A 12381-nucleotide genomic window follows, 5' to 3' on the forward strand; every position below is an offset into this window, starting at 1 on the left:
CTGGAGGGGTGGCTGTTTCCATGAGGACACACATTGTGCCCAGGCTGCCTAAGACAAACATGTGCAAACACAGCCACCTCATAACCTCACCACTGAACTTCACACAGGCCTATTACTTTTAAAAAAAGTGTTTAAGAAGCAGAACCACAAGGAAAGAACCACCCACATGGGATGAAGTCTTCCACCACCCTGAGCGCTCAGGGTGTCCTTTGAAAGGTACGCTGCACTTACCAGCCTGTATGCATCTATAGGTTCTCTAGTTTTTTCTTCTAATACATATGGCAGCACACCATTTTGCATAATTCACTTAATTATGTATCTTGGAATCATCTCACTAGCTTTCAGCACACAGAAAGCTACCTCATTCTTTAAATGGCTGTGTGGTAGTTCACTGTGGTCTATCACATATGATCTGGGAATCTCAACAGCTGAGGTCCCTTCACTTTTTATCAATATTTGAGGCAAGGCAGAACACACACACACACACACACACACACACACACACACACACACACCAGCCTGAAGGCTCCCACGGAGGTCTGAGAAAGCTTCTGCTCTGACGTGTTTTGGTCTGAATACTAACTCCCTCCTGTGTCAGGTGAAGTTACACAACCACTTTTTTTGTCCAAGAGACAGGCTTGGGTTATTGGTTCTAACCTCAAAAGCATTCATTCAGGAGGGAGAGGAAAAATTTCTTCCTCTAAGAGACGCGGAATAGTAAAGTGGAGCAAGGGCATGGCTCCAGGCAGAGCTAACTAGAAACCCTCAAATTTCCAAACTCCTGCTGGACCCACTCTTTGCAGATCCCCTCTCCTTTTATAGAAGTGTATGTCTACAAGCAGCTTGCATTGCCTACAAGTTAGAAACAATGCAACAAATAAAAAGACTGAAGTAGTGATTAAAACCTTCCTCCACAACAAAAAGTCCAAGCCCAGATGGTTTCACTGGCAAATTCTACCAAACATTTAGAGAAGAATTAATATCAATTCTTCACAAACTTTTAAATAAACAAATAAAAGAAGTAACACTTCCCAATTAATTCTATGAAGCCAATATTACCCTGATACCAAGACCTGACAAAGGCACCACAAGAAAACTATAGACCAATACACCTGATGCACACAGACACAAAAATCCTCAACAAAATACAGGCAAACTGAACACAGCGACATATAAAAAAGGTTATACACTATGACCAAGTGGGATTTCACCCAGAAATGCAAGGTTGGTGTAACATAAGAAAATCAATATAATCTACTACCATGTTTCCCCAAAAATAAGACCTAGCAGGACAATCAGCTCTAATGCGTCTTTTGGAGCAAAAATTAATGAGACTCTTATATAAGACCCAGTATTATATTATAGTAAAATAAGACCGGGTCTTATATTAATTTTTGCTCCAAAAAACGCATTAGAGCTGATGGTCCAGCTAGGTTTTATTTTCAGGGAAACACGGTATATCAATAAAATAAAGGTAAAAACAACAACACATGATCATCTCAATAGACACAAGCATTTAGCAAAATACAATGTTTTTTCATGACAAAAACAATCAAACTAGGGATAGGAACTTCCTCAATCTGTTAAAGGGCATCTACAAAAAACCTACAGCTAACATCGTATTTGATAGTGAAAGGCTGAATTATTTTTCTCTCAGATCAGGATCTCTAAAATCAAGAACAAGACAGAGATTCCCACTCTCACCACTTCGATTCAATACTGTGTTAGAGGTTCTAACCAGGGCAATTAAGCAAGGAAAAGAAATAAAAATATGGGTAGACTGGAAAGGAAATAAACCTATCTGTATCTGCAGATGACATTATCTTGTGTCTAGAAAATGCTAAGGAATCCACTAAAAAACTCTATCAGGATAAACAAGTTCAGCAAGGTTGCAGGGTACAAGAGCAATGTACAAAAATCACTTGTGTTTCTATACACTAGCAATGAACAATCTAAAAATAAAATTAAGAAACCTTCCATTTGCAATAGAATAAAAAAGAATATGACGCTTAGGAATAAATTTAACAGAAGAAATGTAAACCTTGTACTCTGAAAATTATAAAACATTGCTGAAAGAAATTAGAGAAGACCTACATAAATGGAAAGATATCCAATGTTCATGGATCAGAACATAATATTGTTAAGATGGCAACAGTTTCCAAATTGATCTACAGATTCAATGCAATCCCTATCAAAATGCCAGGTGCTTTTTTGCAGAAATTCACAAAGTGATCCTAAAACTCATGTGAAAATGTAAGGGACATAGAATAGCCAAAACAATCTTGAAAAAGATGAAGAAAAGTGAAAGACTTAATCCTCCCAATTTCAAAACTTGATACAAAGCTACAGTCATCAAGACAGTGTGCTATTGGCATAAGGACACACATTTGATCAATGTAACAGAATTTAGAGCCCAGAAATAAACCCTCACATGTATGGCCAATTAATTTTCGATGAGAGTGCCAAGACAATTCAATCTAGAAAGTCTTTTCAGTAAGTGGTGCTAGAAAAACTGGGTATCTACACACAAAAGAATCAAGTGAGAACCCTTCCTTGCACCACAAACAAAAATTAATTCAAAATGAATCACAGGTCTAACTGTAATAGCTAAAGCCATAAAACTCTTAGAAGAAACATAGGAGTAAATCTTCTGACCTTAGATTAGGCACTAGTTTCTAAATAGACATCAAAAGCACAAGCAACAAAGGATACACATAAATTGGACTTTGTTAAAATTAAAACCTTTTGTGTTACAGACAGTACCATCAAGAAAATGAAAAGAAATGGAAATCAAAGCCACAATGAGATACCACTTTACAGTCATTAGGATGGTTATTATAGAATAAACAAAACAAAAAAGCAAACAAAAACAACCCAGAAAACAGCATTGGTGAGAATGTGGAATAATTGGAACCCTGTGTACTGTTGGTGGGAATGTAAAATGGTGTAGCCACTGTGGGAAACAGTATGGCAATTTCTCAGTAAGTTAAATATAGAATTACCATATGATCTAATGATTCTACTTCTGGGTATATACCCAAAAGAATTGAAAAAAGAGACTCAAACACATATTTGTACACGCATTTGTTCACAGCAGCATTACTCACAGTAGCCAAAAATGGAAGTAACCCAAGTGTCCATCAATGGATGAATGGATAAACAAAATGTTGTGTTTTATTTTTCAGCCTTAAAAGGGACGGATATTCTTTTTTTTTTTTTTAATTTATTTTTTAAATTTATTGGGGTGACAATTGTTAGTAAAATTACACAGATTTCAGGTGTACAATTCTGTATTACAAGGGATATTCTAACACATGCCACAAAAATCAATGAACCTTAAATTAAGCTAGTCACAAAAAAACCCCAAGTATTGTGTGATCCCTCTTATATGTGGTACCTAGAGTAGTAAATTCACAGAGACAGGAAGTAGAATGGTGGTTGTCAGGGACTGATGGAGGAGAGGAATGGGAGTTAGTATTTACTGGGTATAGAGTTTCAGTTGGGAAAAATGAAAAATGGTCTGGATATGGATGGTGGTCATGGTTGTACAACAATGTGAATGTACTTAATGCCACAGAACTGTACACTTAAAATGATTAAAATAGTAAATTTTATGTTATGTATGTTTAACCATAATTTTAAAAAAATAAGAAAGAAAATGAAAAAGCAACCCTCAGAATGGGAAAAATATCTGCAAATCATGTATCTATCTGATAAGTATCCAGAATATACAAGGTATATAGTATCCAGAGTATATAAAGTATATGGTATCCAGAGAGACTTAGAGCTCAATAATATAAAGCAAGTAATACAGTTTTTAAATGGGCAAAGGCTCTGAATAGCTATTTCTCTGAAGAAGATATATAAATAGCCAATAAATATATTAAAAGATGCTCAACCTGATTAGCCATCAGGGAAATGCCAATCAAAACGACAATGAGATACCACCACTTCACACCTGCTAGGATGGCTAAAATAAAAAAAGACAATAACAAGTGTTGACAAGGATGTGACGAAATGGGAACCCTCATACATTGCTGGTGGGAATGTAAAATAGAACTGCTTTGGAAAAGTTTGGTGATTCCACAAAATGTTAAACGTGGAGTTACCATATGACCCAGCAATTCCACTCCTAGGTATATTACGAAGAGAAATGAAAACATGTCCACACAGACTTGTACATGAATTTTAATAGCAACATTATTCACGACAGCCCAAAGGTGGAAACAACCCAAACATCCGTCAACTAAGGAATGGATATATAAAATGTGGTGTATCCACACAATGGAACATTATTTGACAATAAAAATAAATGATACCTGCATGCTACAACATGAATCTTAAAAACATTATGCTAACTGAAAGAAGCCACTCACAAAAGACCATATGTGATTCCATTCAAACGGAATGCCTAGAATATGCAAATCTATGTAGAGAGATTAGTAGTTGCCTAGGGCTGAGATGGCTAGGGGGAATGGGGAGTGACTGGTATGAGGTTGCTTTTTGGAGTGATGAAAATGTTCTAGGGTTCACTGTGGTGATCGTTCCAATAAAGATGTTAGGAAGGAAGGAAGGAAGAATCTGGGGGAGAGGCAACGTTGGTGAAGCAAGAACAAGGCCCTGGATTCCTCGTTACTACCTCCTCATGGTAAGCAGTCTAGCCTAGCAGAAACCTGTCTCATAATGCCCAGACATCACTGCATTTTATAGGTCTCCATGACCTGAACGAACACCTAACCAACACTTTCATTGTCTACAAATAAGGAAAAGATCCTTGAGACTGCCCAAGGTCATGGGGCAAGTCCGTGATGACGGGCACAGAGTACCATTTCCGTAACTTTGAGTCGTCCATAACACTCATTAGGGTTTTTAACATATCTGTACCATGACCTACCTGTATTTTTCTCCGTAAAATTGACTTACTTTTTTTTTTATAACCTCTATAAACTTACTTTAAAAAGGAAACTTCGTATCACTCTACTAAATGAGGAAAATAAAGGGAAAAATCAGTGGTGCTTAACATAAAGTAGATAATAATGTGGTAACTTCAGAATAATTGAATGAAAACAAAATGTTTTTAATTTCTAACAGATACTGTGCCTTACCTAACATTGTTTAACAAAACTGAAATGAACAAGGGTTAAAGAGCTGTTAGAGGTTTCAAGAGTCCTATCAAACTAACGAAATCCGCAAGATGGAGTCAGAGCACTGATGAGGAAAGAAGAGTCCTCACTATTCATGTTACTGAATACCGTGTCCAGTTAGCACCCAACCTCCTGCTGGCTTGGGCAAACCCTGGCACTGTGGTTAACGCTGCAGTCGGGAAGGCCTTGTTCCTATTTCCTCTGCCCCTTACTAGTTGTAAACCTGCGCAACTTGCACACCCACAATTTCTAAGCCTGTTTCCTCCTCTGTAAGCAGGAAACAGTGCGCCTACTCAGTGTGCTCTCCATGGCTGCGTGTTATTATTCCTGTGCTAGAAGACAGGACAGCAACTCCCACCCACGTCCTAGTCAGTCCCTTTACCAGGAAACAGGACCCGCCAGAGTCTGTAGTTAACAGCAAGTGCCAGTAGGTGGCACCATCACTCCTGGTTTAAGAAAGAGCTGTGCCAGTTCCTTCCAGGGCCTCAGGTCTAGCTCATGTCTGCTCTGCAGAATGCACCCCAAACCTGGTGGGGATTTCGGCTGGAAACAGGGAAAAGACTGAAAAGGTTTGGAGCCAGGACCTTTTATTAACCAGAATCGACATTTATTTTAAAATAAATGTTATGCAAACCTAAACTGTTTAAGTGCAGACTGACCAAAAGGGACTTCATACAGATTTAATTTGGCAAGGAATGCAATTTAGGCAGCTGGGAAGGGAGATCCTAAGGCAGGAAAGGGAGACAGACCCAGTGGCTCTAGGCCCAATAAACTACCCTGTGTGTGTGCGATCAAAATTTGGCAAAATGTATTAGTGATTTAAAGGGGAGGGGACAAAGCCTAACGACCCACATAAAGGTTTAGAGAGCACAAGGCGAATCATCATCCAGCCTGGGGCCAGATCTTTCTTACCCAGCCTTGTGCGGTGGGAGAACTAGACTTATTAGCTCTGCTGTGGCCAAGAAACAGTCTTTCTTAACAATGAAAGAGCCTTGGTCACAGTTTTCAAGCCTGGGACAAAGCCACAAAGAGCTCATTCTTGAGTCAGGTCTGGTCTTTATACCCCGGATGCTTGGCCCCATTCTGTGGGGAGCCACCGTGGGTCTCTGCACTCAGGCCCCAGTGCCCACCCCAGGAAGCTCTCAGCCCCGTCAGAGATTTCAAATGCTAATATTCCCTCGGTTGGAGGCCCAGCTGCTCTGTCCAGAGGTTAGAGGAGCTTCTTCCACCCCCTTCCTCTCTCTGGCTCCCTGAAGTATCCTTACCAAGAAATTAGGATGTAAATCCCTGGGACCCCTACCAAAACGATGCAGCAGAGGGGCCACCTGCGGTCTGAAGGCAGGCCATTTCAGGTGAAGGCTGGGTGCTCATGTTCCATCCCCTTTTCTTTTCCTCTGAGCTCTGCCTCCAAGTAGTACTATGAGAAACCTCCTTCAAGCTGCTGCCTGTTTGGCAAATTCACCAGAGGGGAAATACCACTCCAGGGTGGCAAAGAGTCCAGAAACTGCTAGGTACAGTTCTGTCCTTACTTAGTTGAGAGAAAGGTTTCATTACTCTATGTTTCTTTCCCCATTAACAAACATCTCCCTGGCAAGAACTCTTAAGAGTTGGGGAGTGGGGGGCTGAATGGGTGTGCAAATTTTACCTGGCCCCTCAAATTGACCCTACCCCGCCCCCACCCCCAAACATCCAGCTTAAGTCACGGTGGTTTGAAGTTGGACTGTGCCAAATATAATGTTAGCAAAATCTAGGGAAATGGGTTGCAGAAGAAAACAGCTATTGCTTGAAAAATAATTAGTGCTGCCTTAGAAACACTGAGGAACAAATATATTCGTCAAGAGTTCTTAATTCATCCCACCTCTGGGAAACAACTGTTTCCATCCTGTGTGAAAGTACAGTCCCAGAGATGTTTCACACAGTAGTCCACATCCATCCCAATGATCAGAATCAATAGGCTTGGTCTGAGGAGAATGGGTTAACGGTGTCTTTTGGAGCTCAGATGAGTTGGCTTCTCATGGCTGGAGCCTGGAGCCTGGAAGTCAAAAGCCCTTTTGAGTGTTCTAAGATGGTTACATGCTTTCCGGGGGTAGCGGGCAAGGGCAGGAAACCCAGCTGAACTGTGCCAGGTATCAAATGAGAGGCTGGTCTGCAAGAGGTGTTTTAGAGACCGGGAAAATGGAGGTGGCCCAAAGCAGGCTGGCAGACTGGAGTCTGTCACTGTGAGGTCAAACTTCTGAATAAAGGGATGGCCATTACAGTCTCTCAAGAACGGGTCTCCATCCTTCTTGCCTTCCCGGTACTCACAAATCACCCTGACAACCAAGGTCTGAGGTGCTCCTAGGAGGGCTTAGAAGTTCTTCCCTAAAATGCCAGATGTGCCCAATATTCCCCCAGCAACACACACTGCTGACAGGGAAGGGTCAGGTAGCCTGTCCTGTCTCCGGAAAGTTCCAAGACGAAACCAACAGACATGGGGAGAATTTGGCAACTGCCGAACCCCACCTTACCGAGAAGGCCCAAGCTGCTACTGCAGCCACCGCGGGCTGCTTGAAGGAGCTGGGCCCAGAGAAGGCTTCCTCTGAGACTGGAACAGAGAACCTTCAAGTCAACCGAAGGCCTACAAACTGAAATGTCCTTATAGGGGCAGAAACATAAACCTGTACAGGCCCAGCCAGCCTCATGAGCCGCCTGTCTCACCCTCCAGCCTCTGTGAGAGGACAGAACCAGGAGGTTTTGCTAAAGGAACCATCCCTGGCTAAGGCAGTGGAGAAGGTCAAGTTCAAAGTCGGTCCTGTTGGCCCCTGCCCAGCCCAGATGCTCCTAACTGGGACCACTTAATCTGCCCACTGGATCCCTCACATAATTTTATCCTAATTTCTAAAGCCCAGGGGCTTTCTCCTTGCTCTAAGCCAAGTCTGGGGGAAGGGAGTGAGGATGTATGTGCCTAACCTATTTGTTTCTTGGTATATTTCCAGAAATGAAGAGCCTACAAAATCTTAGGCGGTCATAGGATACAGGACAGCCTGATGTCACTGCCGCAGATTATATTTCTGGAGCCCTTAATGCAACCAGGAGATGTTACACTCATTCTGGGGAGGGGATGACCTCAGGCATTGCACAGAGGGCACTGTGGGACCCGCCCTGGCTCTCCATCCTCAAGCCAAAGCTAAGAGCTCAGCTCAGAGCTTGTGGTGGTGGTGAGGCCAAGGCCCGCCCTAAGAACTCCCACGGCGTTCAGAGCAACGATGTATGCACATTACTAGGAGCAAGACATAATTACGTCCTGGGCAGTTCCCCTCTAACATCCGAGTTCTGCAAGGAGAGGATGAGAGTGGGATACTCTGGAGTTTAGAGGCTTTGGCTGGTACAAAACAACAGCATTTGGCTCCCCTGCTCTTCTCTACACACGTGCACGGCAGACAAGACGCTTGCAGAGAAAGAGATCCCAGGAGCATGACTGCGCAACAGCCCCACTGCAGGGTTTCAAATCAAACTCCTTCTAAGAAAGGCCAAGACAGAAGCCTTTCTTTAAGAAAGAAAAAATTTAAAACACAAACAAACCATGGGAAGAGGGGGAGGGAGAGAAACAGATTCTCTGTACACGTGTTAATGAGCTTTTGTGGCTAGCAGGCAGAGTTCTTCATAGCTGGATGGATGGTGGCCAGTTGGAAAGTTTTTCCAACCTGGTCAAGTGGTAGAAGCAAGAATTAACCCCCTTTCTTCCCCCACCCCCCACACTTTTTTAACGTTCTGAACGCAGTTTCATGACTTGAAAAGTTAATTTGAATGTTTGGTTGGAGAGCTTCCCTCAACTAGTTCTGTCTGATATTAATTTGGTTAAATGTGGTTGCAAGACAACTGCGGGATATGGATGTGCTGTACCACTTCATGAAATAAAGAAGAGCGAGAGGAGACACATTTGTTCCTACAAAACTCAAAGGAAACGTAAAGGATGTTTCTTCTAGGTTTTGCCTGGAATCAAAGAAATCGCCAAGGATTAGAAAGCTAGTCAGAGGAGACTCAAAATTGTTTCCCTATGTATGTTCTCAAAACTTCTGGCTCTCCAGCTTCCTTCCTCTCCCTCACAGCCACAATCACAAAGGCAAATAATGAAGCATCAAGAAAATCCCTTTTATAAGCCGAGAAGCTCAGCAAACTGGAATCTGGATATAGCAAGGGAGGTCGGGCTGGGGACCTCACCCAAAAGCCAGTCTTGGGCTGGCTGCAGACCTTCCAGGACTGGCGCCCTCTCTGGCAGTCGCGTGGTGCCCCCAGAAGCAGACTGCGGATCCCAGACACTTACCTTGTGTCCACACACACAGGGCCATGGCAGGACAACCTCATCCTCCCCCAGGGGAGGGTGGGTCCCTCAACTGCCAACAGAACTCAGCAGGGGTTTACCCACCACAGCATGTAGCTGTCACCAGTCAAATCCTATTCATTCATCCACTATGTGGCCTGCCCTTCTGTTAGGAACCGGTCCTGGCTCACCATTTTAAGAGAGCCTTGCGTCCTAAGCTAGCAGATGTTTTCACTTTCCTTTTAAAGCAGTTTCATCTGTGTAGACACCTGTCAGTATGGGATGGAAGAGTCTTCTGCCCAGAGGCTTGTCACTGGGCAAAACCTGCCCTGGTGCTCGCGCTCTCATTCACCGGCACAGAGGGACACCACCTACACGCAGGTCAGGTTGCAAGCCCCTTTGTTCTTAAAGCCAAAGTGACTAAGGTCAAACTTGCAGTGCCTTCATACATTTTACCACCCCCACCGCCCCATCACCCCCTGCCCCAAATGTCAGGAGATCCTTTGAAGCTTTAAAATCAAGCATATGCTTCTACTCCTTTCATCTTTTTCCTGAAGAAACTAGTTAAATCTACAATGAAAATCCATGTAGCTGCAAGACACATGTAAACTAGCACAGTCACTCTGGCGGGCCACATGGCAGAATCTATTAATATAAAAGGTATGTTCCCTTTGACCTAATCGTCTACTTCTTAGTGTCCACTCTAGAGGAAAACATGTCCGCAGGGAGGAACGGATAAGAACGCGCACAGCATCTGTGCCTGCTTGGCAATAGTGGGGAGATGGAAACAACCGAAATGTGCATCACGAGGAGGATGGTTAAATTATGGGCTATCGGCACTACAAAATCATAGGCAGCAGCAAAAAGAATCAGATAAATCTTTATATAGTGACATGGGAAGATCGCTTAAGACATCCTGCTAATTGAAAAATCCAATTGTGAAGGGCAGTACAGTTTCACTTACATCAAAGGAGGGACAAAGAAACACCCAAACCATTTCTGTAAGTACCTAGAAGATGAATATGTAGAACAAAAGCCTGGACGGTTGCAAGGACCCACCTCAAAGGATGAGGTGGTTCCCTTCAGGGAGGGGCCTGATACTGGCTTGTGTGCTCATGGGAACTTCATCTGCAGACTCTGAATTTTTACCTCAGAAGATGTATTGATGTATTACTTGTATACTTAAAAAGGAACAGAAAGAAGACGCCCCCCCACCCCCGTACCTCTGATGTACAGCGGGAACTCCTTTAGCAGCTCAGGTCGGCATCACACTGGCCACTGAGCGCGGTGGGACACATCTGCATGGGCCAGGTATCCAGGCACCATCGTTGGCACACACCTAAAATGTCACCAGTGGCACTTCCACCAGCGTAGCTTTTAAGTTCTTGAACAAATGCCCCACCGTCTCCTACATCATCCGGACTAGTGAGGCTGGGTCCTCTTGCCACAGGCTTCAAACTTTTCCTGTTTCTTTACTTTTATTTTCTTCTCTTGGTGGTTATGGTCAGTTACATAAAAATAATCCCCTTTCTCTCCCTTGAAATTTTTATTCTTAATCCTATTTCTGCACATGTTTTTTTATTAGCACTTTCAGTATTTTTACTGCTTTGCAGCTCAGGGTTAACACTGCCCTTAAAACATCTAAAATCTAAGGTCCAATGGTAAACACATCTATAGATCAACAACTGGTCAGGCCCAGGTAAAGATACGACACATGCCTGCTACTCCCATTTGTCAGGGGAGCAAAGCTGCACGTGTACCTATGAACATTTCTAAGTCAAAGAACCTCAGCATAGCCCTCATTTTACCTAACTTCCAAAGAGGAAGGGCATCTTGCCCCACAGAAGTCTGGAACTCTGGAGGGACACATACTCTAGGATAAGAGTTGTGTGTTCTTGGCTACGGAGGTGCAGACAAAGTAAGCGTTTTTGTTTCTCCTTCAGGAGAGCGGACAATGAGGCTAGACCGCAGCTCTGACACTTTTTCAGGAGAAGAACCTGGTTCTGCAGTGGCTCTACGTACATACAGCATTTGGTTTCCAATTAACATGAAGAGAGAAACCTTCTGGAGCCAGGTAAGTTGTTAAGTAGATCAAAAAAGAAATTCTTCTCTCAAGTGCTGTCCTCATTACAGATAACATGTCTATCTTCATCCAGACTGTAAGTTCAAATGTAACCAGGAGTGGACCTGGGACCATTTGGTGGCAGGCCTGGTACGGAGCTCAGGGTTTCACCCCAACACTCTCAAGAAGAAGCCGCTGCTGAGTGAGTCACTAGATCCAGTCAGGCAGCAGAGAAAACTGGAAGAATCAATCAGACCAAACCAACCAACCTCAACCCTTCTTCCCAGCCACCAACCATACTGCAAGAGTGAAGAGAAAGGAAAGAATATGGTATGGAGGTGACCTGGGCACTGGGGAACCTGGTTTCCAAGGAATTCTTTCTCACTTAATCCACTAGGGCTTGGCCAGTCAACCACACAGCATTAGAGTTCAAACTTCTCCAAAGCACATTAAAAAATTGTTTTTCATTCCTGTTTTGAAGCTTAGGTTTCAGAAACAAACAAAACAAATAACTTGTTATTAAGGTGAATTACATCAATGTAGAGAAAATAATATGATGAACTCCCATATACCCACCACTTGCCTTCAATAATGATCAATTCATGGACAATCCTGAATGATCTATAACCACCAATACCCTAACTTCCCACCCTAGCCCCACTGGATTATTTTGAAGCAAATCTCAGACATCATATTTCATCCATTGAGTATAGAATTCTAAATGATAAGGACTCTTCTTTAAAATATAACCACGATTCTAAGCCTCACACCTTTTAAAAACTGACATTAGTTTCTTAACATTATCAAATATCAAAGTTACTAAGTTGACTTTTCAGAAATATCTTTTATGGTTGGTTTCTTTAAATTACTATCTA

General features: G+C 42.7%; 1 protein-coding gene across 3 annotated transcripts in view; it reads right to left on the minus strand.

The window, feature by feature from the left end:
• SUFU (SUFU negative regulator of hedgehog signaling) overlaps positions 1 to 12381 on the minus strand; it is a 97494-nt gene that overhangs the window by 36706 nt on the left and 48407 nt on the right. The window lies entirely within an intron of this gene.

The sequence above is a fragment of the Rhinolophus sinicus genome, chromosome 15, assembly GCF_057876585.1.
Source record: "Rhinolophus sinicus isolate RSI-liver-muscle chromosome 15, RSI-T2T, whole genome shotgun sequence".
Lineage (NCBI taxonomy): Eukaryota > Metazoa > Chordata > Mammalia > Chiroptera > Rhinolophidae > Rhinolophus > Rhinolophus sinicus.